This window comes from Gossypium raimondii, chromosome 10 (genome assembly GCF_025698545.1).
Source record: "Gossypium raimondii isolate GPD5lz chromosome 10, ASM2569854v1, whole genome shotgun sequence".
Taxonomy (NCBI): domain Eukaryota; kingdom Viridiplantae; phylum Streptophyta; class Magnoliopsida; order Malvales; family Malvaceae; genus Gossypium; species Gossypium raimondii.
In genome coordinates, this window is record NC_068574.1 from 49,561,853 (window position 1) to 49,586,587 (window position 24,735).

General features: G+C 34.7%; 1 long non-coding RNA gene across 12 annotated transcripts; it reads right to left on the reverse strand.

Moving 5' to 3' along the window:
- Positions 1-1,564: 1,564 nt before the first annotated feature.
- LOC105778276 (uncharacterized) lies at positions 1,565-6,404 on the reverse strand. 12 transcript variants are annotated; one of them, XR_001128627.2, is made up of 10 exons: positions 6,174-6,393; positions 5,358-5,703; positions 5,006-5,114; positions 4,645-4,906; positions 3,522-3,601; positions 3,107-3,188; positions 2,877-2,969; positions 2,587-2,641; positions 2,230-2,350; positions 1,565-1,789 (listed from the first exon to the last, which is right to left on the reverse strand). It is a non-coding gene; the product is annotated as an uncharacterized LOC105778276 (long non-coding RNA). The 12 variants fall into 12 exon arrangements; XR_008190076.1 differs by having other exon boundaries at positions 3,107-4,906; positions 5,358-5,387; positions 5,640-5,703; positions 6,174-6,404; XR_008190071.1 differs by having other exon boundaries at positions 3,107-4,274; positions 6,174-6,401.
- Between the last annotated feature and the right edge of the window lie 18,331 nt (positions 6,405-24,735).

The following is a 24,735-nucleotide window of genomic DNA, read 5'->3' on the forward strand; positions in this document are numbered from 1 at the left end:
TAAACTATCTTGGATCACTTTCACTTTTTCTTCGGTTTCTCAGATCAAATCAACTCTATGTATCTTTTTCTTACTAAACTCAGTCCAATACAATGGAGTTCTACATTTGCGCCCATATAAAGCTTCATACGGTGCCATCTTAATGCTTGACTGATAGTTGTTATTGTATGTGAATTCGACTAACAACAAATACTTCTCCCAATTGCCTTCGAATTTTAAAACACAACACAGAAGCATATCATCTAAAATTTGTATCACACGTTCGGATTGACCATCAGCCTAAGAATGAAATGCGGTACTGAAATGTAATTGTGGACCCAATTCCTCTTGTAACTTGTTCCAGAATCGAGATGTGAACCGTGGATCTCTATCAGAAATAAGAGAAACTGGTACACCATGTAATCTGACAATTTCTTAAACATACAAATCTGCTAATCTGTCCATGGAGAAATCCATACGTACCGGAATAAAGTTTGTAGACTTTGTCAAATTATCAACGATTATCCAAATGACATCTTTCTTTTTCAGAGATAAGGATAACCTCGATACAAAGTTCATAGTAACTCTTTCCCATTTCCATTCTGGTATCGTGACTGGCTGTAATAATCCCGAAGGTACCTGATCTTCAGCTTTAACTTGCAGACATATCTAACATTTAGATACAAATTCAGAAATGTGGCGTTTCATTCTTGGTCACCAGTACATCTTTTTTAAATCATTATACATTTTATTACTCCTCGGATGTACAGACATAGTAACATTATGAGTTTCGTGCAAAATTTTCTGTATAAGCTCTGAATTCTTTGGTACACACACTACACCAAAATAGGCTTTTAGCAGCGCTAGTATTTGCTCAAGAAAAAAACGCCGCTAATGACAGCGTCGCTAACTTTAGCGGCGTTTTTAGAAACAAACGCCGCTAAAGAACAAGGCCTTTAGCGGCGCTTCTCCCACAAACGCCGCTAAAGACCAAGACTATTAGTGGCGCTTTTCCCACAAACGCTGCTAAATACCATGACCTTTAGCGGCACTTTTCCCACAAACGCCGCTAAAGACCATGACCTTTAGCGGCGCTTTTCCCACAAACGCCACTAAAGACCAAGACCATTAGCGACGCTTTTTCCACAAACGCCCTAAAGACAAAGACCTTTAGCGCTTTTCCCACAAACGCTGCTAAAGACTGTGACTTTTAGCGGCGCTTCTCGCAAAAACGCCGCTAAAAACATAACCTTTAAAAAAATTATTTTAATCAAATTATATTTATTTTTATAATAAATATTATATTATGTTTTATTTTCTAAATTTGAACTTTAAATATACTTTTAAGAATAAATAAAAAATATTATTTAAATTAAATTTCTATGAAAATTTTAACTTTAAAACTAAATATAAAAATTAATGAATTTAGTTTTAGAATTTAAAATAATAAATTAATAACACAATTAAAATCCAAAAGTTAGAACTCTTAAGTAAAAATAAAAATTTAGAATCAAAACTAAAATAAATAATACATATGCAAGGTAATAAAACATACAATGCATTTTCTTAATCAAGTAAATCTCGGTAATAAAAGACATAATACTTTTATTTAATCAAGGAAATCTTGTAATGAACTCAAAGCAATGAGCGTGAAACTGAAAGCAACAGAATTGTAATGAACTCAAAGCAATGAGCATCAGAATTGAGAAGAAAAAAAAGAATCACGACACGCAAACAAGATCCAAAACTTCTGTTCCTTTGGACGCCCACACTGGATAGTCCCCGCTTCAACGCCATTGGCTATCAGAGCCTAATAACAACAATAGCAGCAGCAAAATCACTCATCAAAAGGTGGAAAAAGGATAATTACAAGTTAACAGTGAGGAGATCGCATGAAACTGAAAGCAGCAGATCCGTATCGAAGCTAGTTGGAATGGAAATCCATGGGAAAGCAAGCATAGATTAAAACTTCATAGAACTTTCTCTAAAAACTTCATAGTAAACTGCTTCAGTCTACTTTTTACTTTACTTGTACAACAATTACATGATATGCCAAAATAAAAAATATGGGTCTGCACCACAAAATCCATAAAAAACTTCATAGAACTTTCTCTAAAATTTTACTTGCTAATGTTGTCAACCTTTTTTCAGGAATTTAGAGCATGCAGAAACCATATAATTTAGCTATCCCATTTTACAGTGAAAGCTAGGAACACACAAGAAACAGATGAAAAAGGATAAATCTAATACCCGAAAAGCATCAGTAACTTGGCGTCCTTGTAGCCCATCTTTTTGCAGAGACCATCTATTATCAGTATTTTTCTTCTTTGAAAAACCCGTAAAATATGGGTTTTGGTGTTAAATAATGCGACTGCCATCAACATCAAGGTCGAAATCATAACTTATTCTTCCATGTTAAGAAAAGTATGCTAAAAAATGAGGGTTAGAAAATAAAATAATGCCTGGTTTGAAACATACACCATTGATGTAAGAATAGGGTTAGAACTGTATGAACATTAAGCAAAATAGCCAATTTAAATTCACTTAACAATATTAAGAAAAATAAGTCTGGTTGAAAGAAATGGAACCAGGAGAGAAGAGAAAAACCTGTTCAGCAATGCTAGCTGCCTTACCATATGCATCTTGGATGTTCTCAGCAAGCCTATGAAGAAATATATTAGATATGCCTCCAGCAGCAACAATGAATAGACCAGTAGCTAGTGTTATGAGAACAATCTCCCAACAGTTGATAAAACCAATAATATGATCAAATTATAATCCCTTACATATGATCAAATTATAAATCAATATAAAGGAAAATTATGCTTTGGCCCCCTCAAAAAAATGCAGAAAACAACTAACATAGAAGAGTTCCTACTTGCTAAGAAACACTATACCTGAAGGCTGAAGACAAGATTTAGCATGGAGATAACTTTGCCTAGGATCTGTCTGTAACTGTGGACTAAAATGTATCTTCTTGCTGACAGAATCTGGCTTAGAAAAAATTGCAATAGAAGAAAAGTAAAGAAACAGGAGAAAAAGGAAATGGAAATGAGAAAACATACAAAACTTCAACCCACTAATTAGCTTCCAGGAAAAAAAGAAGGCCTCTATCAACTATTCTTACTCGGTAAAATGTAGTGCTTGTGATGTCTTGGGATAAATGCCAACAGCTACTACTGCCTGATACCTTCTTTATCCGTGTATGTCTTAAAATGAAAACACGAGTATAGGTCTTAAAAAAATAATAAGATAAATAAATAAATATATTATAGTAAACATTATATTTATATTTTGGATAAGCTAGAATATATAATATCAAAAAATAAAAATGCTATAATAATATTGGATGCGCATTACTTATCTTTTGAGTTGTTAACTATGAATTATCTTGCAACAAAATAAGGTCTGAAAAGGGCAGAGACACATTATACCTTCATATTTTACGATATATTAGACAGTAGAATTCATGCTTCAACTCTCCCCAGCACTTATATTAATTAAATCGAACTAAAAGTGATAAATAATTAATCCAAACATACTGCAGTTCCATTTTGCCTTGGATTTAAAGAATGCCTCATCCCTTTTGATACAGGCTGGGTGGTATGCCTTAGGACAGCCACTGTCACGTAAAATGATACAAATGCAAAAAATAAAAAAAATAATAAATAGATACAAGACAAAAAAAAAAAAGAAGAAGAGAATATTAGTACTAAACCAACGTTCCCTTACCGAGAAGACATGATTTCTAATCTATGAGTTAGTGCCACAAAATAAACAAAAAGATCAGCGGCACAGGCACAGAACTTGCGCATTTTTTAACTGCAATTAAATCCAGTTCCATTTTGCATGTATAAAAAGAAAATATAAGCTCAATGAGCCAAAAAAACTAATAAAATTTAAGCTCAACTTAACAAAAATCGAAGTGCAGCCAAACAATGACTCTAGTTCTGACCTTAATAATGGCCAACTAACTAAAACTTCCATCATACCAAACAAAGACAATATATTGATATTCTTCATACCAAAGCTTATCGGTTTAGGATCCCTGCAATTATTTTCATGTTCATTTCTTTTCAAAACAACTTTAGTCACCCTTCATATGTATGAGTCAATCGAGAAGTGGTTTTATTAAATATACGTGGTTGACGAATGTATTCAAAAGTAATACACAAAAAATAAGGGGCGAGAGCCTAATATACAAGTATTGTAGGAATCAACATGAAGAAAATAGCACATTGAAAAAAAATGTAAACATCTGATTGAAAGAAATTGGATCGGCAAAGTGAGAGCACCTGATCAAATAAGATAACGAATTAAAGAGACTGAGACCTTTGCAGTCTTTTACACAAGATAAGAAGTATTATAACAATTCCAGTTATGAAAGACATAAAATGAGATAAAAAAAGATAAGGCAAATTACAAATTCCACAAGCAATTTGTTAACTGCGGTGCAAGGGATAGCATGATGAAAGATAAAAAAAATATAGAAAAATACTACACACAGAAAATAAATAAATTGCTGATCAACAAAAACTTGCAAAATTAAAAATTAAGCCACTTTAAATAATTCAATTAAAGTTCTAAAATCTCCAATGATAAACATAAGAAGCAACTAAACAGAAGTATATTACAGAGCCTAACCTAAATTATAGAGATCAATACCTTGAATCCAACTCTGTTGTCTAAGCAAGCATGCCAATCTGCTTTCATTTCTTGCAGAGGAACTCGATTATGCGGCCCGCAATAAAGTAGTCAAATTCAAACATGCCACATTTGGAATATTAGAAATAAGACAGTTTTTCATGTTACAAAATGTTCCAATTTTTATGTCTGGAAAACTTTTACCTCTTGGGCCCTGATATACAGGGTCAACATCCTCAAGTTTCAGTTCCAAGTAAGAAGAGTATACTTTCTCAATCTGAGGCTGAGTTCAGAGAAAAATTCTCAGTAAGAAATTGAATGCTAAACATTTTTTAATCAAACTATAGAAGAAAGAACATATGGGGACCAACTGAGCTTTTACCTTGGTGCATAATTCTAAAAAGAGGTATCTCGGAATAATCAACCTCAGTAAATGTAATGAATTTGCCATCAAGTGACCACCAATACCCAGTTTTTCTATCCATCTCTTCCTGCAAGCAATCAAATTCCCCAAATATGAAGGAGAGAAATCTATATGCACGATACAGCAATTAAATGGGGGAAAAATGAAGTTTGGCATCATTGTAGATTTATGGCATTGGATGAACACCTCGCAAAGAACTGTAACTTCTATTTGCTCTCAAAAGCAGTATTCAGTTCCAAATTCATACAAACCAGTGACTAATTTATATAAATATGTGAACAAAATTAAGGAAATTGAAAGAAATTCTCACCTGAGCTATATATTCAGCAAGTCCATGAGTCTGCAATTCATTAAAAATAATGTCATATTCAAGACAAGGGGGTAAAAATCTAATTTGCCACACACACAGTATATTGAAACCAGGTAAAAATCAAACAATTACAGCCTATTGCATTTGATATTATTCATTCAATAATTTTTATAAAAGGGTTTGCGTAATGGTCAAGGGTTTGCGTAGAAGGGCTGTCAGTCACGGGCATATCGTGCAGGGATAGTGATCTTGATTGTTTCAAATTCGTCTTCTTTTCCTTACTCTCGTCAACAGATTGCATTACAAATTGAACTCCTATTGATTCCAATCACAACAGAACATGAACCTTTATGCAAAGATAAAAAAAAGAAACTATTTAAGAAATGAAGTAAAATCATCAACACGAATTCAAGATAGTAAAGTTCCTTCCAATTCAACAATTAAGTTAATTGAGTTCAAGTTATTCTAAAATCTTCTTTCAATTTGATAAAAGTTTGCAAATAACACATTCTGAAAATTGAATTCGTTATTTTATCAAAACCAGAAATGGCCCCATTTCAAAATTCATTTCTATAGTTTTCTCGGCAACCAAGCAAGAATTAATTTTGAAAAAAAAAACAATTAAGAAAGCCATTACCTGCGGTGGATCCGATCACAGTCTACTGAACTGCACCGAATCCATACTTTTTTCCATGAAAACTAAATCTTACTTTCCTTTTCACTTTATCCATAAAACCAAACACAAATTAAAAAGCAACATAGAAAAAAAAGTTTATTTTTTTTCTTTTTCCAGAAAGAATAAGATTGGAATATTACCTGCAAAATAAGCGGAACTGATGATCGGCCATAAAAAATAATTGTTTTCCCTAAATCATCAGATCCAATTTGAAATTTTGAATTAGAAGTCATTTCACACTGTACCCACTTAGCTTGTAACTCATTATCACTTTTCTGAGTTTCGCAGATCTACTGCAGAAACATAGGTTTAGCTTTTAGCTCAGCTAAAATTGAAACATCATCAAATAGTGACAATCAGGTATTCATTGCTCATAAAGTAAACAAAGACTTTCTACTTAGAGCATCTACAACCACATTTGCTTTTCCCGGATGACAATCAATAATCGTATCATAATCTTTCAATAATTCAAGTCACCTACGTTGTCTCAGATTCAAATCTTTTTGTGACATCAAATATTTTAAACTTTTATGATCAGTGAATATATGAAATTTTTCGCCGAATAAGTAATGCTGCCAAATTTTCAGCACAAAAACAATAGCTGCCAATTCTAAATCATGTATCGGGTAATTCTTTTCATGTGGTTTTAGCTCTCTAGATGCATAAGCTATCACTTTACCTTCTTGCATCAAGACACAGCCTAAACTATTCAATGATGCATCACTATATATCACAAATTCTTTACCTTATTCAGGCTGAACTAGAACTGGTGCTTCAGACAACAGGGTTTTCAACCGATCAAAACTTTGCTGACATTTATCAATCCATTCAAATTATACATCTTCCTCCAACAACCGTGTTATCATAGGAGCTATCATCGAAAACCCTTCTACAAATCTCTGATGGTAACCGGTTAATCCCAGAAAACTTCTGACTTCAGATGCATTTTTCTAAGGTTTACAGTTAACAATCGCTGAAATTTTATTCGGATCAACTCTAATGCCCTCAGCAGATACTATATATCCAAGAAAACCAACTTCTCGAAGCCAAAATTCACATTTGCTGAATTTAGCATACAGTTGTTTATCTCTGAAAGTTACAGTACAATTCTCAGGTGCTTAACATGTTCGGTCTCATCTCGGGAATATATCAGAATATCATCAATGAATACCACAACAAATCAATCCAGACACGGTCTAAAAATTCTATTCATTAAATCCATAAATACTGCAGGTGCATTAGTTAAACCAAACGTCATCACAAGGAATTCATAATGCTCGTACCTAGTTTTAAAGGCTATTTTTTGCACATCCGAGTCTTTCACTCGTAACTGATAGTAGCCAGAATGAATATCAATCTTTGAAAACACTATGGCACCTTTTAACTGATCAAACAAGTCATTAACACGAGGCAATGGATACTAATTCCTGATTGTAACTTTGTTGAGCTATCGGTAGTCAATACATAATCTCAATGATCCATCCTTTTTCTTGATAAATAAAATCGATGCACCCCATGGAGAAAAAATGGGTCGAGTAAAACCCCTATCAGTCAATTCTTACAACTGTGCTTTTAACTCTTTTAATTTTGTAGAGTGCTATAGATATCGGTGTTGTCCCCGAAACAAGATCTATAAAAAATTTAGAAACACATCAGGATACTCAGAAACCATTAGCACTGACTTAATCTTTGATTCAGACACTTTGGTTCCAACACATAAGCAAGATAAGCATCATACCCTTTTCTGATATATTTTTGTGCTGATATGGCTGATATCACATTAGACAACCCATCCATTTTATCTGATTCAATACAGAGAATTTCACCATTTTGACATTTCAACTCAATATGCTTCTGTTTACAATTTACCACGGCATCATGCTGAGTTAATCAGTCCATACCCAGAATCACATCAAATAGTAATAACATCAAATCAGCTAGGAATCAATAACCTCGTACCATTAATTGACAATTCAAACAAATTTTACCCACAATCACATACTGGCCCAAGGGGTTCGATACTTTAACCACGAATTCAGTGAACTCGACAGGCAAATTTTTAATTAGACACTAAATTCGTGCAAATGCATAAATGTGTCGAACCAAGATCAATTAAAGCAATTATATCAGTATCAAGAAGAGAAAAAGTATCAATAATAATGTAACACCCCAGACCCGGCCTAGACGTTATAGTCGAATCTCGCATATCACATTGAAGTGTCTTTCAAAAAATTAGACTTGATGGTAAAAATTCATTTCTAAGTTTTAAAAACCCCTTAATTATTATTTAACAAATCATCTAGCCAAAAAGTTTGCCTTGTTGTCTGCTTTTGTTATAATAAGTTGATCTAAAAATCACAGAAGCTTTTGAAACTCTATTGTTTAAATTTTGTGTCTTTGAAAATAGTAATTATTTTGAAAATTCATCTTCTCCTAAACTAGCAATTTAAAATAAGCAAGCAAAAGCCCAATTAAAAATTTAAACAAACTTAAAGGTCTTAATACATAAACAAAACTCAACATAAACTTTAAATTTAAATAAAAGTTAGTGTAGAACCGCTGCAATTGTGTGGCCACCTCCGAGTCCCTCGCAGCACCAAATCGCCTAAGGCTGAAGATTATCTGCACAGTTAAAAGAAAAGAGTGAGTTTACGAAAACTTAGTGTGTAATCCCCTATTAGTCAATCAGTATTCAACAAGCGATATATCTTGGCACGAGCCCTATTCAAGAATAAAGATAGTGTGGCCCTTAGCCTAATCTGATAATAATCAAGTGCAATAATGCAACCCATCCCAATCCAGCCAACACACCACTCTGTACCACCAACACACCGTGTGAGGATAGAGTCGACTCACCCAGCCAACACACCAATATCGCAGTGAAGCTGCCTGTAATAGTATCGTAGTGAAGTTGTCAGTATCAGTATCACAGCAAAGCTGTCAGTAACAGTATATGTGGCAAAGCCACCAGTACAGTATACTTCCTCTATAACGATATCCCAACCCTATACAGTATGTCATGTCATAAATCATACATTTATGCAGAATGTCATACTCAATAACAGTCATATACAAATCATGAACACATCAGTCAACCTAACACTAGGGGTATAATGGTCATTCCCATCTATTAGGGGTAAAACAGTCATTTTACCCTTTAAGGGTATTTTGGTCACTTTACCTATTTTGGGGTCTCGATACATATATCGACCTCTAGAGAGCTCCATAGTTGCCTTGAGCGACCCAGGAAACCTAAATGGTCATAACAATGTAAATGGGCCCACAACTCATTACTTGGTCCAAGTGGGCGCACACGCTCGTGTGGCCCGTTCAGCCCAGATCTTGCCACGGCTATGAGATCTATATATCCTAATCCAGTATTTACCACAAATCGTGGCTTTCATTCGTGTGAGGCCCACGAGCCCATTGTCCCACACGACCCATCTCGGCCCAACATGGCTCATTATGACCCCAGCCCATGAAAATGCTCATGAAAGCCTCTACAGTCTATCGCCCATGATTCGCAGATTAGGCTTAACACATGAGCGATCACAAGCTTGTGTGGTCTAAAATGCCATATTTTTAGCTTTTCGGCTTTTTGTCGTTCTACAGTTACAATGGGATGTTTACACACCTATTTACGAGAAGAACACAAATCTCCACGTACACCAACCTAGATTCAATCATTACCCAATGTCAGTCCTTTAATCGTTAGGGTAAAACACCCTCTTATTGACACTTAATCCAAAAACACCATCCTTACCTTGCTTGAATGAGGGCGACTTTAATCTTCCAAGACCGCTAACCAAAAGTGGTCACACGCTTTTATCGATTATCTGCACCACAAACAACGATCTCATTAACTAAGTTAGGCCATATAAGTGGCCTCAAACCGCGAACGATATCCTATAGGAACATAATCAGTATACGGCCTAAACCCCAAAAGTGAGGTAGCATATTACTTTGATTGAACGTTGAGAACAAGGGTTGCGACTACTTCAAACCACACCTCGAAGGAAACTCTAAAACCACAACGAGTAACACATTATGAGGAAAGAATCAATAGTTGGTAATCAAAGGATAAAAAGGAGAGTATTCAGTTTTAAGAAGAATAGAAGAGAACATATTTAATCAAAAAATGAGGAGTATAAACACTTCACCGATAATCAGAAACACTTGTAGTACTGGAACAACAACAAGCAATGGAGAAAAGATCGGTGCAGAGAATAATGCAATGAAAGGGTGATATTTGGCTAGGAGGTAAAATGAGAAATAGCCTGGCAAAGGTAAACCGATTGAAAGACAAAGAGGATATTCGGCCAAGAGAGCACAGATTGAGGAAGGGAAAAAGAAAGAAAAAGGAATGGAGAATCAAAAGCTGATAAATGAAAGAAAGGAAGGCGAATTCGGCAGAGGAAGGAACCAAAATACTATTCAGCCAAAACAGAAAAAAAAAGATTAAAAGGGAAGGCAGAAAAGCAATCGAACAAACCCAAGAGATACTCGAAAACTTAGCAAAAATTTGGCACCAAAAAGAAAAAAGAGGAAACATTACCCAAAACCGAAATAAGAAGTATACTAAAATGACCAGTATCCCCTCTGGCCAAATTTCCTGAGTATCAAAGTCTACTTTCGACACACATCTCCTCTCCCCCCACTTCCCTTGATTTTCTCCTAAAATCTCTCCCCTTGTCCCTCCTTGAATTATTCCACCGATTTCTCCTCAACTCCCCAACAACTCCAATCAAATTCTATTCACACTCCCCTTAGCTGTGTTTCAATCCAACTCCACTACCTACACAGCTCAAGCAGCAAAATATATACTCCATTACGCAACCCAGGACTTGAACCTCAGACCTTACAGTTACACAACACGCCACCTTGCCACTAGACCACAAGCTATTTTTGTGTCATAAAACAAGCACTATTATTAATAGGGCTTATATGCCAGTGTCCAGATTCACTTAAGAGTAAAATTAAAAATTCTGACGAAGCCAAGACTCGAACCTAGGCTTCTCAAACACTCCCATACACACCCAAATCACTTAGCCATTAAAGCAAACAAGCAATTTATGTCGTATCATGCAAAGAAATTAAAGAATTAAATTTTTGGGGCATTCAAAATAACATCGGGTGCGGAAGCATCTTCATGTTCTCGAATAGCATATGCTTTGGCTGGTGCTTGAGCTTCAAATCTCATAGTTCAATATTTTTTTGTACCCCGGTTACCACTCACATTACCAGAATTACAAGGTGGTCTACCTCTTGTAGCGGGATTGCTCAACAGTGAAGTTTGAACTGTATCTTTTTCAGGTTTTTTCGACCAGTCTCTTAGATAGTGATCAAAAGAACCACATCTAAAGCAAGCTCCACTTTTCATTCTACATTCACCAAAATGCATTTTGTTATAGTGCTTGCATCTGGTTTTAGTGTTTCTAACACTACCTGCACTTGCTACAGATGTAGCTTGGGATCTTGGATTGAAACGATGAATACTTCTATCTCTACCCGAATATCCTGCAAAGGTAGTAGAAGGATCATGATATCTTTTTTATTTCTTTGAGGCCGATTGTTGTGACTTTCTTGTAAATGTTTTACTTAAAGTCCTGGCTTCCATCTCAGCTTGCCTCTTTTCTCTACTCAGCTCTTCGACTTTATGAGTTCGATCAACCAGTACAACAAAATTTTTCAACTCAAGAATCCCGACAAATAATTTTATGTCTTCACTTGAACCATCTTCAAATCGCTTACACATTGCAATTTCAGTCGGATACATTCTTTGGCAAACTTACTCAGTCAGAAAAATTTCAGTTCATACTCAGATTGTAACACCCCTTACCCGAGACCATTGCCGGAGTCAAGCACGAGGCATTACCTAGCTTATCCTACTAATTCGGAGCATAAAAACTTGTTCTGAAAATTAATTTCACTATTTACAGCAAATCTGTCCAATCGCGCAGCAGTTACTAAATTCATTATAACTCGAGCTACGGGACTCGAAATTTAATTCCGTAATTTTCCCTGAAGCTAGACTCATATATCTTCCTACCATAAAATTTTTAAAATTTTTTTGTTTAGCCAATTAGTTCAGTTTATTAGTTAAATTCTCCCCTGTTTCACCATTCGACTATTCTGACATCTTGTTACTAAAAATAAATTTTCTCATTATAGGATTTTCATATGGTGTTCCCACTTGTTCCTACAGAAAATAGACTCATTAAGGAATCTAATAATATAAACTATAACTCATAACCATTTTTTTAGAATTTTTAATGATTTTCTAAACTCAGAACAGGGGACTCCAAAAACAGATCTGACCCTATCTCACTAAAATTCACATATCTCAAAATATAAAATTCCTTTTGCTAAACCGTTATTTTTCCATGAAAATAAACTCAACAAGATTTAATTCCATATATCATTTACCCTCTAATTCATTTTATACCATCCTAGGTGATTTTTCAAATTCACGTCACTGTGCTGCCTGAATTCTGTTTCTCTACAAAATTTTACCCATTTCATGATTTCCATGCATAATTTATCACCTGGACTCTTATAACAACAAACACCTTCATACTTAACCATTTTTAATAATCATTCATCATCAAATACTTACACCTCATTCTTTAGCAAAATCATAATTACAAACATGCAAAATAACTAAGTCCCTATATATGCCATAACTCAAACGTGTTTCATCATAAAATACCGAGCAGTTGTGGTTGATAGTGTGGACGATCTCCGACTTCTTAGGATCCTTGCAGTAGATTTACAATACTATAAGAGAAAGAAAACTAAAATATGTAAGCATAAAGCTTAGTAAGTTTACTAGCAAATAAATAGCAACATTAAACACAAATAAATTTACTCAAGTATCTATATCTCTAGTTTACTCTTTAGTTAATATCATTCTAGTTCTCTTGCTTGTTTACTTAGTATACTTGTGTGCATAACTTACTCTTCTCTTGCTGCATCGTTGAATATCAATTGTCAATATAATAAATTCTTAACTCTTATAACTCACATGAGCTTGCCATTTTTGCTCTTAACTGAACTTTCATGTACATGATTCGGTTACTAGCCCGTTGAGCTACATTGGAACAATAAGGATACTTGGGTCTCTTCTGATCATAACATGCCAAAGCCATGTCCCAGACATGGTCTTACATGGGATGTTCTCATGTCGGTGCCAATGCCATGTCCCAGACATGGTCTTATGGGGGACCTCTCATCTCGGTGCCAACGCCATGTCCCAGACATGGTCTTACATGGGACCTCTCATCTCGGTGCCAACGCCATGTCCCAGACATGGTCTTACATGGGACCTCTTTACCCAAATGTCATGACATTCGTATCCAGTACCATCCTTATGTATCAACGGGACTTTTTAATTTTAATTCTCTACCATTTCATGCTTGGGTCATCATCAAATAAATTCATGAAATAAATTCATAGTTGCTGGAAAATAGCAGCATTAATAATAATTATTGAAATATTGCATTTATTTACCGTAAACTTACCTCGGTACCAACTATAGACCAATTCACCAACTTAGTCTTCAACTTTATTCTTCCCTTTGTCTAACCTCGAGTTTCGTTCTTCTTGATCTAAAATAGAAAATTTAACTTATTTAATACTCACATTCATCAAAATAGCCATCGACTCTAACTTTGTCAAAATTATGATTTTACCCCTAAACTTTTACATAATTACATTTTTGCCCCAAGGCTCGGAAATTAAATTTCATCTCATATTCTTATGTTTTATAACATGCTGAACATTTTTGTCTTCTATGACAGCATCAAATTCTCACTCTAACACTTATGTACATTAGGGATTTTTACCGATTATGTCAACTTACTTGTTTTCGTTTAAAATCAACTAGCAAAAGTTGTTTAACATAATTTCTAGCTTCATATTCTACTATAAAACATCAAAATAAATAGTTTTCACCTATGGGTATTTTTCCAAATATAAACCCTAGGTTAAATTGTTGCTAGAATAAGCTAAATTAAGCTATCGGGACTCTAAAAACGTAAAGAACATTAAAAACGGGGATTGGGATCACTTACTATAGAGCTTGGAAGCTTGAAAACCCTAACTATGGCTTATCACCTTGCTAAATTTGACCTAATGAAGAAGATTAGCACAATTTTCCATCTTTTTCCCTTTTAATTCATTTTAATTACTAGATTACCAAATTGCCCCTAACTTAAAAATTTTCTATTTCACTTATTTCATGTCCATTTTTGTGTAAAAACTTAACCAATGGTCTAATTATCATATAAGGACCTCCAATCTAAAGTTTCATAACAATTGGACACCTCTAGCATGTAGAACTCAACTTTTGCACTTTTTACAATTTAGTCCTTTTGACTAAATTGAGTGCCCAAACGTCGAAATTTTTGAACGAAATTTTCACGAAATCATTTTGTGAAATCGTAGACCATAAAAATATAAGAAAAATAATTTTTTTTCTTATCGGATTTGTGGTTACGAAACCACTATTCCGACAACCTTAAATTTGGGACATGACACTGATACAGTCATGTGCCCCTGTTTGAGCTCCAAAGATTCTTTCAGTTTTTTATCAAGAAACCTCTGGCTGATATATTTCTTTTTGAATTCAGTTTGGAAAAATTCACAAGTGATCTTCTCTTTCGTTACAACAGAAATCAGTGTATTCCACCATTGGTAAGCCGAATCTTTTAACAGAGATACATCACATTTTAGACATTCGGCCAGTGTATAATTCATCAAGAACTCTAATAGTGCTTTCTAACCAAAATTCAGCCCTTTCTAGATTATCTTCGGCTGTAGCTCTAAATTCTTCTGCCCTATATTTACGAATTTTATCTACAGGAGGCTTACCAGTTCTAACAAGTTCTGCATCCTGTGGCATATTGGGAACCAATTGAGAGACAGGAAGGGGTGGAGGTTGTTGTACAGCCGGGTTTATTCTTACAATTTTTTTAAACCATTCGTTCATAATTTGGAAGAAGGCTTATTTAGCCTCTCCTCCTCGGCCGTTAGATACGGGCCTTCTTCTACTTGAAGCTGCTCTTTGAACTGAAGCTTGAGCATTGCTCTCAGCTTCTTCAGATTCAACTCGGTTGGACGACATTACCATATAAAAAACATATTTAAAATGTTCAGAAGATATCACACTATCACAGGTTATATAATGGCATGTAATGCTAGACTCGTATATGCTACGTTAGTTTGAGAATCACCTAAAATGTAGCTCTGATACCAATAAATATAACACCCCTAACCCGTATCCATTGCTGAAACAGGGTTACGGAGCATTACCAAAATATATAGATTAAATACAGACATTTCATATTTTTTAACATTCAAGTCAGAAATTATTCATAAGGCCCCTTATATGAGCTCTTGAGGCCCAAAACATGGATTAGAAACAAGTCGAGACTAAACTGGGTACTCAGAGAATTTTTCACAAAATTTCAAAAATTTTCCAAGGTACAGGCGACACATGCCCGTGTGGCCAGGCTGTGTGGCTCACACGATCAAGAGACACACTCATGTCTCAAGCCATGTGGGCATTCGAAGTAGGGCACACAGCCGTGTCCCAGCCTGTGTCCAAAATTAGGTACTCACTGACTTGGGTCATATGGCCAAGCCAGACGCTCATGTGCTAGGCCGTGTGAGCATACTGACTTGCATTAAATAGGTGCAGGGGTCACACGGCGAAGCCACACGCCCGTGTGCCAGTGCATGAGACACAGAATGTGTTTGCGATATAGATTTGCCTAAACTCATCATTGTGTGAAGTTTACCCATTATTTCCCTAGGACACACAGAAACCCCAATAGATAAATGCAACTCATCCGTCCTTTCCAGAATGTCACTACGCCAAAAGTGGGATTTAGCGGCATTTTTTGTGGCGTTCGTAGATTAAACACCGCTAAAAGTCAGGCATTCGCGGCGTTAATCACAAAACGCCGGTAAAGATCCAGCAATAGCGGCGATTCTATAGAACGCCGTAAAAAGAGCACCATTAGTGGCGTTTTTAAACAAAAACACCGTAAGAAAGCTGACAAAACGCATCGTTCAATATTCAGGAATAGTGGCAGTAGTGGTGCATTATGAAAACGCCATTATAGAGTGCAATTAGCGGCGTTTTTTTGTGTGTGTCGCAAAAAATGTTAAACAAAACGCAGCGTACAATATTGAGGTATGGTAGAATTAGTGGCGCTTCTGTATAAACGCCGCTGAAGCACATCATTAGCGGCGCTATAGAACAAGCGCCACAAAATATTTGAACCAAAACACAGCGTCTAACAATGAGGCATAGAGCCAATTGTGGCGCTTGTGATAAACGCCGCTATAGCCTGATATTAGCGGCGTGTAACCGAAAAACACCGGAAAGTTTGAAAGCGAAACGCAACATTTCGTCTTGAGCTATAACGCCTTTAGTGGCGCTTACCCATAAACACCGCTAGATATCAGCTTTTAGTGGCGCTTTTGCTTAAGCGCCGCAAAAAATTTGTCCAAAACGCATCGTTACGACTTCACGTATAGATTAATTAGAGGAGCTTATTTGGAAACGCCGCTATAGAGTAATTTTTAGTGGCGCTTTAGATTAAAAACGCCGCAAGAAACTTAATTTATTTTTCAATTATTTTAGGATTTATTTTTCCATTATTTTTGCTACAGAGTTTTAGGGTTTTTGGTATATATACTATTTTCTATTTTGGGGTAGGGATTGAAGGTTTGATGTTCAAGGTTTAAAGATATATATATACTACTATTTGAAAACTAATTAAAGAATAACATTTTAATTTTACTGGGATCCATGCCACGTTGTAGCACACCTATATTAAATAATTAAATAATATAAAATATATGTTTTGTACTAAACTAACACATTGGGAACCCGAATTTTCAAAGATATGGTTTAGGATTATGGTTTATGACTTACGGTTTAGACTTTAGGGGTCGCCAAGTTTAGGGTTTAGAGTTTATGATTTGGTGGTTGTTGTTTGTGGTTTATGGGTTTAATTTTTATGGTTAATTTAGGGTTTAAGATTTACGGTTAATGCGTACGATATATTGTGGATTGGATTTTGTGGTTTGGTGGTTTATAGTTAATTGACGGGTTTAGGGTTTAAGTTTTATGATTTGGGGTTTGGGGTTTAGGGTAAGGGTTTATATAGTTTAGGGTTTAGGGTTTAGGGTTTAGGGTTTACGATTAATTAATTAAGGCTTACAGTATAGTGGTTTATAGTTTGGGGTTTGATGGTTACGGATAAATAACATGGTTGATGATTTTAGGGTTTCAGATTGGGGCTTTTGTGTTTAATTATAGATATTCTAGATTAATATAAATGAAAATAATGTAAATATAAATTAATATTTTAAAATATATATCAAAATGGGTTAAATCCCAAAAGCAGACACGAACAATGTTTTATTGTTCAACTATTTTATACATTAACTTTTATCGTGTGTGATCCAGATAATCTTGTAAAATAGTAACATAATTATTGATATAATTAAAATAAAATTTTATTCATATTGCATACATAAATAGTTATATTTATTCAATATAAAAATATACTGATGTATTTTCTTTTTAAAATGTGTAATTATTAGTTAAAATTTTCTCTCTAATTTAAACGAAATTATTGAAATATCGGTTAATTTTATTGAAATGTTAGCAAAACATCGCCGTTTTGTTGTTTCCATTTAGTGGCGCTTTTTGTAAATGCCGCAATAGTGTATTATGAGTTAAGAAACTGCGTCGTTTGGCATTGTCTTTAGTGGCGCTTTCCCTAAAACGCCGCAAATAGTTTAAGTTTTATATATAAACAGTGCCGTTTTACTATTTTAGTTGTTGTGTTTAGGGTTGAAAACGCCAGGAGTTTGATTTAACTGATGTCGAAACGACCGCGTTTGACTGTATATTTTGTGGCGCTTATGTATAAACGCCAAGAATCGGGTTAGATAGGAAAAAAGCAGCGTAATATCTGTATAGATAACTTTATATATGCATGTATATTGAATGGTTAAATTAGGGTTTAAGGTTTAATTGAGACTTGTTAAATGATACAATTAATTAATTACTACTTTTATATTATTAAAATGTATTATCTAGGAAAAATGTAGGAATTTTGAATTCATTGATATATTCCTTGGTAATGAAATATAATACTTGATTAATTAGTTATGTATTTGTATAATAATAAATAAGAACTAGAAAGCAAAAGAAAAAATTATAACAATTTAGTCTAAAATATTAAAAGTTAATTACGAATATAAAAGTAAACTTTTAGTAGTGTACAATTGTTTTAATAATTAATAAATTTTTATTATTATTGTATTATCATTATCAAAAGGATTGCTAAACTTTAATTATACTTAGTAATTAAAAGATACAGTTAATAAAAGATACAGTTAAGAAATAAATAAATAAATAAAAGATGTGAGTTTTCGCGGCGTTCTCAGCAAAACCGCCGCAACAAGTTATTAAATATTTGGTGAAAACGGTGTAGTTTTGTTTGAGAATTGAATGGCTTTTGCGGCGCAAGTGTAGAAACGCCACTAAAGGTTGGATTTAGCGGTGCTATGTGGAAAACGCCGCAAAATTTCTTTCCGGTTTTAAATAAACGGTGTCGTTTTATCTGCCACATTAACAGCATTAGTGGCGATAGGTTAAAAACGCCGCAAAAGATCGTCTCTTACATCCCAATTACTCCCAACACTTAGCCGAAATTCCCCCCAAATTTCTCCCTAAAATTGCTCCCGATTTTCCCCCCAAAAATCCCCCAATTCTAGAACCCTAGGCTGCTGCGCCCCAACCATCTCTGCTACATTGCTCGCCGACCCTTTTGTTCTCGCTCTTCAACCGTCAACCGTCACAGTGCTGTACCACCGCAGTCCTCTGCCGTCGCTAGAGTACAACAGTTGACAGGTTTTCCTCCTTCTCTCCTTCACTGAAATAGATTTGCAGGCTTGTAGTGAAAAATTTGTTAATAATTTGCATATTCTTCAAGTTCCTATGAAAAAGCTTTCAAATTTAAGGACATATTTGCATGTGGGTCCTCTAATTCTTATCCCATGTGCTCCCATTTGCCTTTCCGATCAACATATTATGGTTTAATATCTCATTCTCATTTTAGTACATGGTAAAATGTAATATAAGTTTGAGGTTCATTCATGAAAGTACAAGAGATGCTTCGAAGAAATATAAGTTGGTCAGTAGACAATGGAAGAAGTGTGACGATGTTAATAGAAAGGTAGCTGCTTAATGTAAGACCTTTGATTAGCAAAAGCACTATGGAAGCTAGCGGTTTGGAGAATGTTCGGGTCTCCGATATGGTAGATAATCATGACAATTGGAAATGAGATTCCATTGCTTATCTTTTAAAATAGTCGATCCTTTTGTAGATTGCTTCGATTCCCCTTCCAAAAGATAATTTAGGGCTTGATTAATGCATATGGAGGTGCCCCTTCTAAAATATAATTTAGGATTTGATTAATGCATGTGGAGGTGGTCTAGCGTTGGTAAGTTTACAATCTCAATGATTATAAGCAACAATGGTTGGAATTGGAATCGAAAGAGGATCATTTGACTAAATTATAGAAATTGAGAAAAATGTCTTGTCATTATCCTTTGATGGCACTATTAGTGAAGAATTTGAGCATTATATACACCTTCAATTTGCGTTTAATATAAGCTTTTCTGTAGCTTATACCATGAAATAAAAATTTAATATGAAACCATCATATGGTACTAATAAAATGGACACAAAATTGAAATAGTAGATAATGTTTGAAATTACAGTTTTTAAATTCTTAGAGCACCAATTGAATTAAATATATCAAACTTTAGATTTAAAATTTTCATGCCAAATGACCTAACTGAAATTAACTAAAATTAATGTTACTGCCTATCATTTATGATGTTGTTAAATTTGACTTGAGAGACGTAGAAGGCACGTTTTCAATCAAGACTTGAGAGACATAGAAGCCACATTAATATTATACATAAATTACATAACTTAATTAATTAATATTATACATAACTTACATAACTTACAACTTACATAACTTACATTAATATTATACATAAATTACAAAACTTACATTAATATTATACATAAATTACATAACTTAATTAATTAATATTATACATAACTTACCTAACTTAATTAATTAATATTATACATAACTTACAACTTACATAACTTACATTAATATTACACATAAATTACATAACTTACCTAACTTAATTAATTAATATTATACATAACTTACAACTTACATAACTTACATTAATATTACACATAAATTACATAACTTACATTAATATTATACATAACTTACCTAACTTAATTAATTAATATTATACATAACTTACAACTTACATAACTTACATTAATATTACACATAAATTACATAACTTACATTAATATTATACATAAATTACATAACTTAATTAATTAATATTATACATAACTTACAACTTACCTAACTTACATTAATATTACACATAACTTACATAACTTACAACTTACATAACTTACATTAATATTATACATAACTTACATAACTTACATTAATACGACATAACTTATTAATATATTTATGGATAAATGATACATAACTTACATAACTTATTAATACTTTTGCATTTTAATACATAACTTATATAATACTGACATAACTTCTTAATATATATCATATGATAACTTAGATAGTGAAACAATACCAATGAAGTTAACAACTTACCCTTGTAATTTCACTGAAAATCGACTTGCAAGAATTAAGCAATGGACCGGTCTTGGATGAATTTGTCAAGGGTAAGCAACGAATATAGAAATGGAGTACAAACTTTTCTGAATTTTGCATTTCAATATGCAAGCCAAGAGAACATGATTCTTTGCCCCTGTAACAAGTGTGTCAACATAAACTGGCATTATCGTGAAGTTGTATACGAGCATCTAGTTGTTGATGGGTTTGTTCGGAGTTATAAAAAATGGTTTTTCCATGGAGAATGCCCGCCTAGTACTTCCTCTTCAAGGATAGATGTATCTTATCCTGCATCGCTTACCATCGATCGATAGGGGATGACATGGAAGGTATGTTGCGGGATACATTTAATATGCACAGTCATGGTTTTCAGTCGCTCCCGGCCGACTTTGTGGCATCTGATAATTGTAATGCTGGAGCAAATGCTTTTACCGAATGGGGAACAAGTGTACCTCATGAAGAGCCGAATGGAGAACGGAAAAGTTCTATGCGCTTCTTAATGATATGAACGAAGAACTATATGAGGGATCAAAATTCTCCAAAATGGCTTTCTGCGTTTATCTTTTCCAGTTAAAATGTTTGGGAGGGTGGACCGGGAACTCTTTGACAATGCCGCTAGAGTTTTTGAGAGAAATGTTTCCATTTGCAAAAATCCCTCAGTCATGCAAAGATATGAAGAAAATGATAAAATACTTAGGTCTTGGGTACAACAAAATCCATAGTTGCCCGAACGACTGCATGTTGTATTGAGGCGATCGGAGAAACCAACAGTGCTGTCATGTATGCGGCGAAATACATTGGATAAATAGAAACACAGAAGACGGGAACGACGATGAAAATGATGCATAACCAAGAAAGAAGCCGGTCAAGATTTTGCGGTATTTTTCGCTGAAACCAATGCTTCAAAGGCTTTTCATGTCGTCGAAGACAGCGGAGTCAATGACGTGGCACCATGATGGACGAACCGATAATGGATTATTAAGGCATCCGGCAGATTCTTTAGCTTGGAAATCATTCGACAATAAATTTCTAACCTTTGCAAGCGATCCTAGGAGTGTAAGGCTTGGCCTAGCATCTGATGGATTTAATCCTTACAAGATCATGAGCACTGCATACAGTACTTGGCCAGTAGTGTTTATTCCTTACAACCTGCCTCCGTGGATTTGCATGAAGCAATCTTCCCTTATCTTATCTATGATTATCCCTGGAGAGAAAGGGCCCGGGAATGATATCGACGTTTATTTACAACCACTTATTGAATAGTTAAAACAATTATGGGCTGGTGTCGAGACATACGATGTGCTGAGAAATGAGAACTTTAATTTACGTGCAGCTTTGATGTGGACCATTAATGACTTCCCCGTTTATGCCATTTATCCGGTTGGAGTACAAAGGGTCGTTATGCGTGTCCTTGTTGTGCTGTACAAACATGTTCGCAATGGTTATACAATGGGAAAAAGTTCTCTTACATTAGGCATCGTCGGTGGTTCCCGAAAAATCATAGATTTAGATTTTAGAGTTCAGTATTTGACGGTACCGAAGAGTTCAGAGAAGCTCCTTCGCAGACAAGTGGATCTGATATCTTGTTCATGTTGAAAGATATAAATTTCAGTTATGGAAAGATGAACCACCCGGAAAACACGCAAATAAATAGAAGATCAAATGATGAAGCTGATAATGACTCCGATGAAGAGGATGATCCCAATGAGGCGGACTTGTGGAAAAAAAGAAATATTTTTTTTGAGTTGCCTTATTGGGAGCATCAGCTTTTACAACACAATCTTGATGTTATGCACATTGAGAAAAATGTCTGCGAGAACATTGTGGGTACAATTTTGAATGTAGATGGAAAATCAAAAGACAATCTTCAGAGTCGACTTGATTTAGTCCAAATGGGAATTCGACCTGACCTTCATCCGAGTCCACTTCCTAATGGGAAATATCGGTTGCCGCCTTTAATTTTTTCGATGTCGAGGACAGAGAAAGAAGTGTTCTGTACGGTGTTGAAGGATATAAAGGTTCCAGATGCGTATGCATCAAATATATCTCGATATTTTAGTGTTAAAGATCGAAGACTGTATTGGCTAAAATCACATGACTATCACATCTTGATGCAAGATTTACTGCCAGTTGCTCTACGATGTTGTATGTCGAAGAAGGTGACGTCCTGTATAATTGAACTATCCAATATAATGAAAGCCATTTGTGGCAAAGTTTTGGATGTTCAAGAACTTCAGAAGGTACAGGATAGAGCCGCATTGACTTTATGCAACATGGAGAAAATCTTTCCACCATCCTTCTTCACTATTATGGTTTACTTGATAATCCACCTCCCGGGAGAAGCAATTCTTGGCAGACCCGTTTTGTACCGATGGATGTATCCCATAGAAAGGTGTTAATTTATTTTAAAAAATCTCCTTCCGTAAACCCTATATGCCTTTAAGTACAACTTTTCATAACATTATTTGTCGTGTTTAGGTTCCTATCCAAATTAAAGTCTTACTGCTACAACAAGCGTTATCCAGAAGGATCGATTGCTGAAGCCTACTTAGCAGAGGAATGTATGACCTTCTGTTTGCGATATTTGGATGATGTCGAAACAAGGTTGAGCAGACCAAATAGAAATGCTGGACTCACGGATCATAACTTGGCCGATACTTATTTGTTCCAAAGTTTTGGAGAACCAATCGGCAAAGTGGAAACTACAGAATTAGATGGTTTTTCGTGGGTACAAGCACATCCGTATGTTTTGTTTCACCACGAATCAATGGAACCTTTACGCAAGTAAGATTATTTATCTTTTAACAATTTGATTGATATTCATCAATTAGTCCTCAGTTGTTTATCTTCTAACAAGCTGAACATATTTTTTACATAGTGAGTACAAACAAATACTGAGATCTCGTTCGCGCTCCCGAAGAACACAACTTCGAGACATCAATAAGTTGTTCATAGAATCTTTCCATGAATGGTTAACTGAAACGGTATGCAATTGTAGCTTTCATTGACATATAATTATAATCTTGTCTCATAACATTTAAAATTACTCAGTTGACTTATCATACAATAGGTTTGGAGTGGGAAGAACGTGACCGACGAAGTCAAATGGCTTTCTCAAGGTCCAAATCGGGTGGTTAAAAGATATAGTGCGTTCCTCATAAACGGATTTAGATTTCATACAAAATATCGCGAGAGATTGAGGAGAACGCAAAATTGTGGAATAGTTGTTAATTCCTCAGTTACTAGTTATGCTAGTGCTAAGGACAACAATCCTGTTGAGGGAAATGGAGAATATTTCAGACTTCTTACTGATATAATTGAGTTGGATTACTACGGAAAATTGAAAGTTGTCTTATTTCGAGGTGATTGGGCAGATGTTAATACTGGTCGTGGAATTAAGCAAGATCAATTTGGTTTCACAATGGTGAACTTCACTCGATTGATTCATACCGGACAACAATTGATTGATGAGCCGTACGTACTTCCTTCTCAAGTCAAACAAGTTTTTTACTCAAAAGATCCAATTGATGAGGGTTGGTACGTTGTGCTCCGTAACATCCCTAGGAACTTGTTTGACATGGGCAGTGGAAGCAGAGATGGCATTGATGACAGAACACATACTTTGCCATTTCCAGAACAAAACTTAAACGAAAACATCCCTAATACTAGTACACACAGTCAATGGGTCCGCTAGGATACGGATGAAGATATTTATGGATTATAATATAGTAAGCTTTTACGATTATTTAATTATATGTAATATCATATCATAATATTGGTCTTATTATATATTTCAACTATTTTAAACATATTATTATTGTTGTAATTGTATATTAAGCTTTCCACTGATTTATTTGTATTGCAGATAAAATGCCTAGAAGACCCGCATGAAGGAAGACCGTATTGTTCAAGGTACTCCAAAAT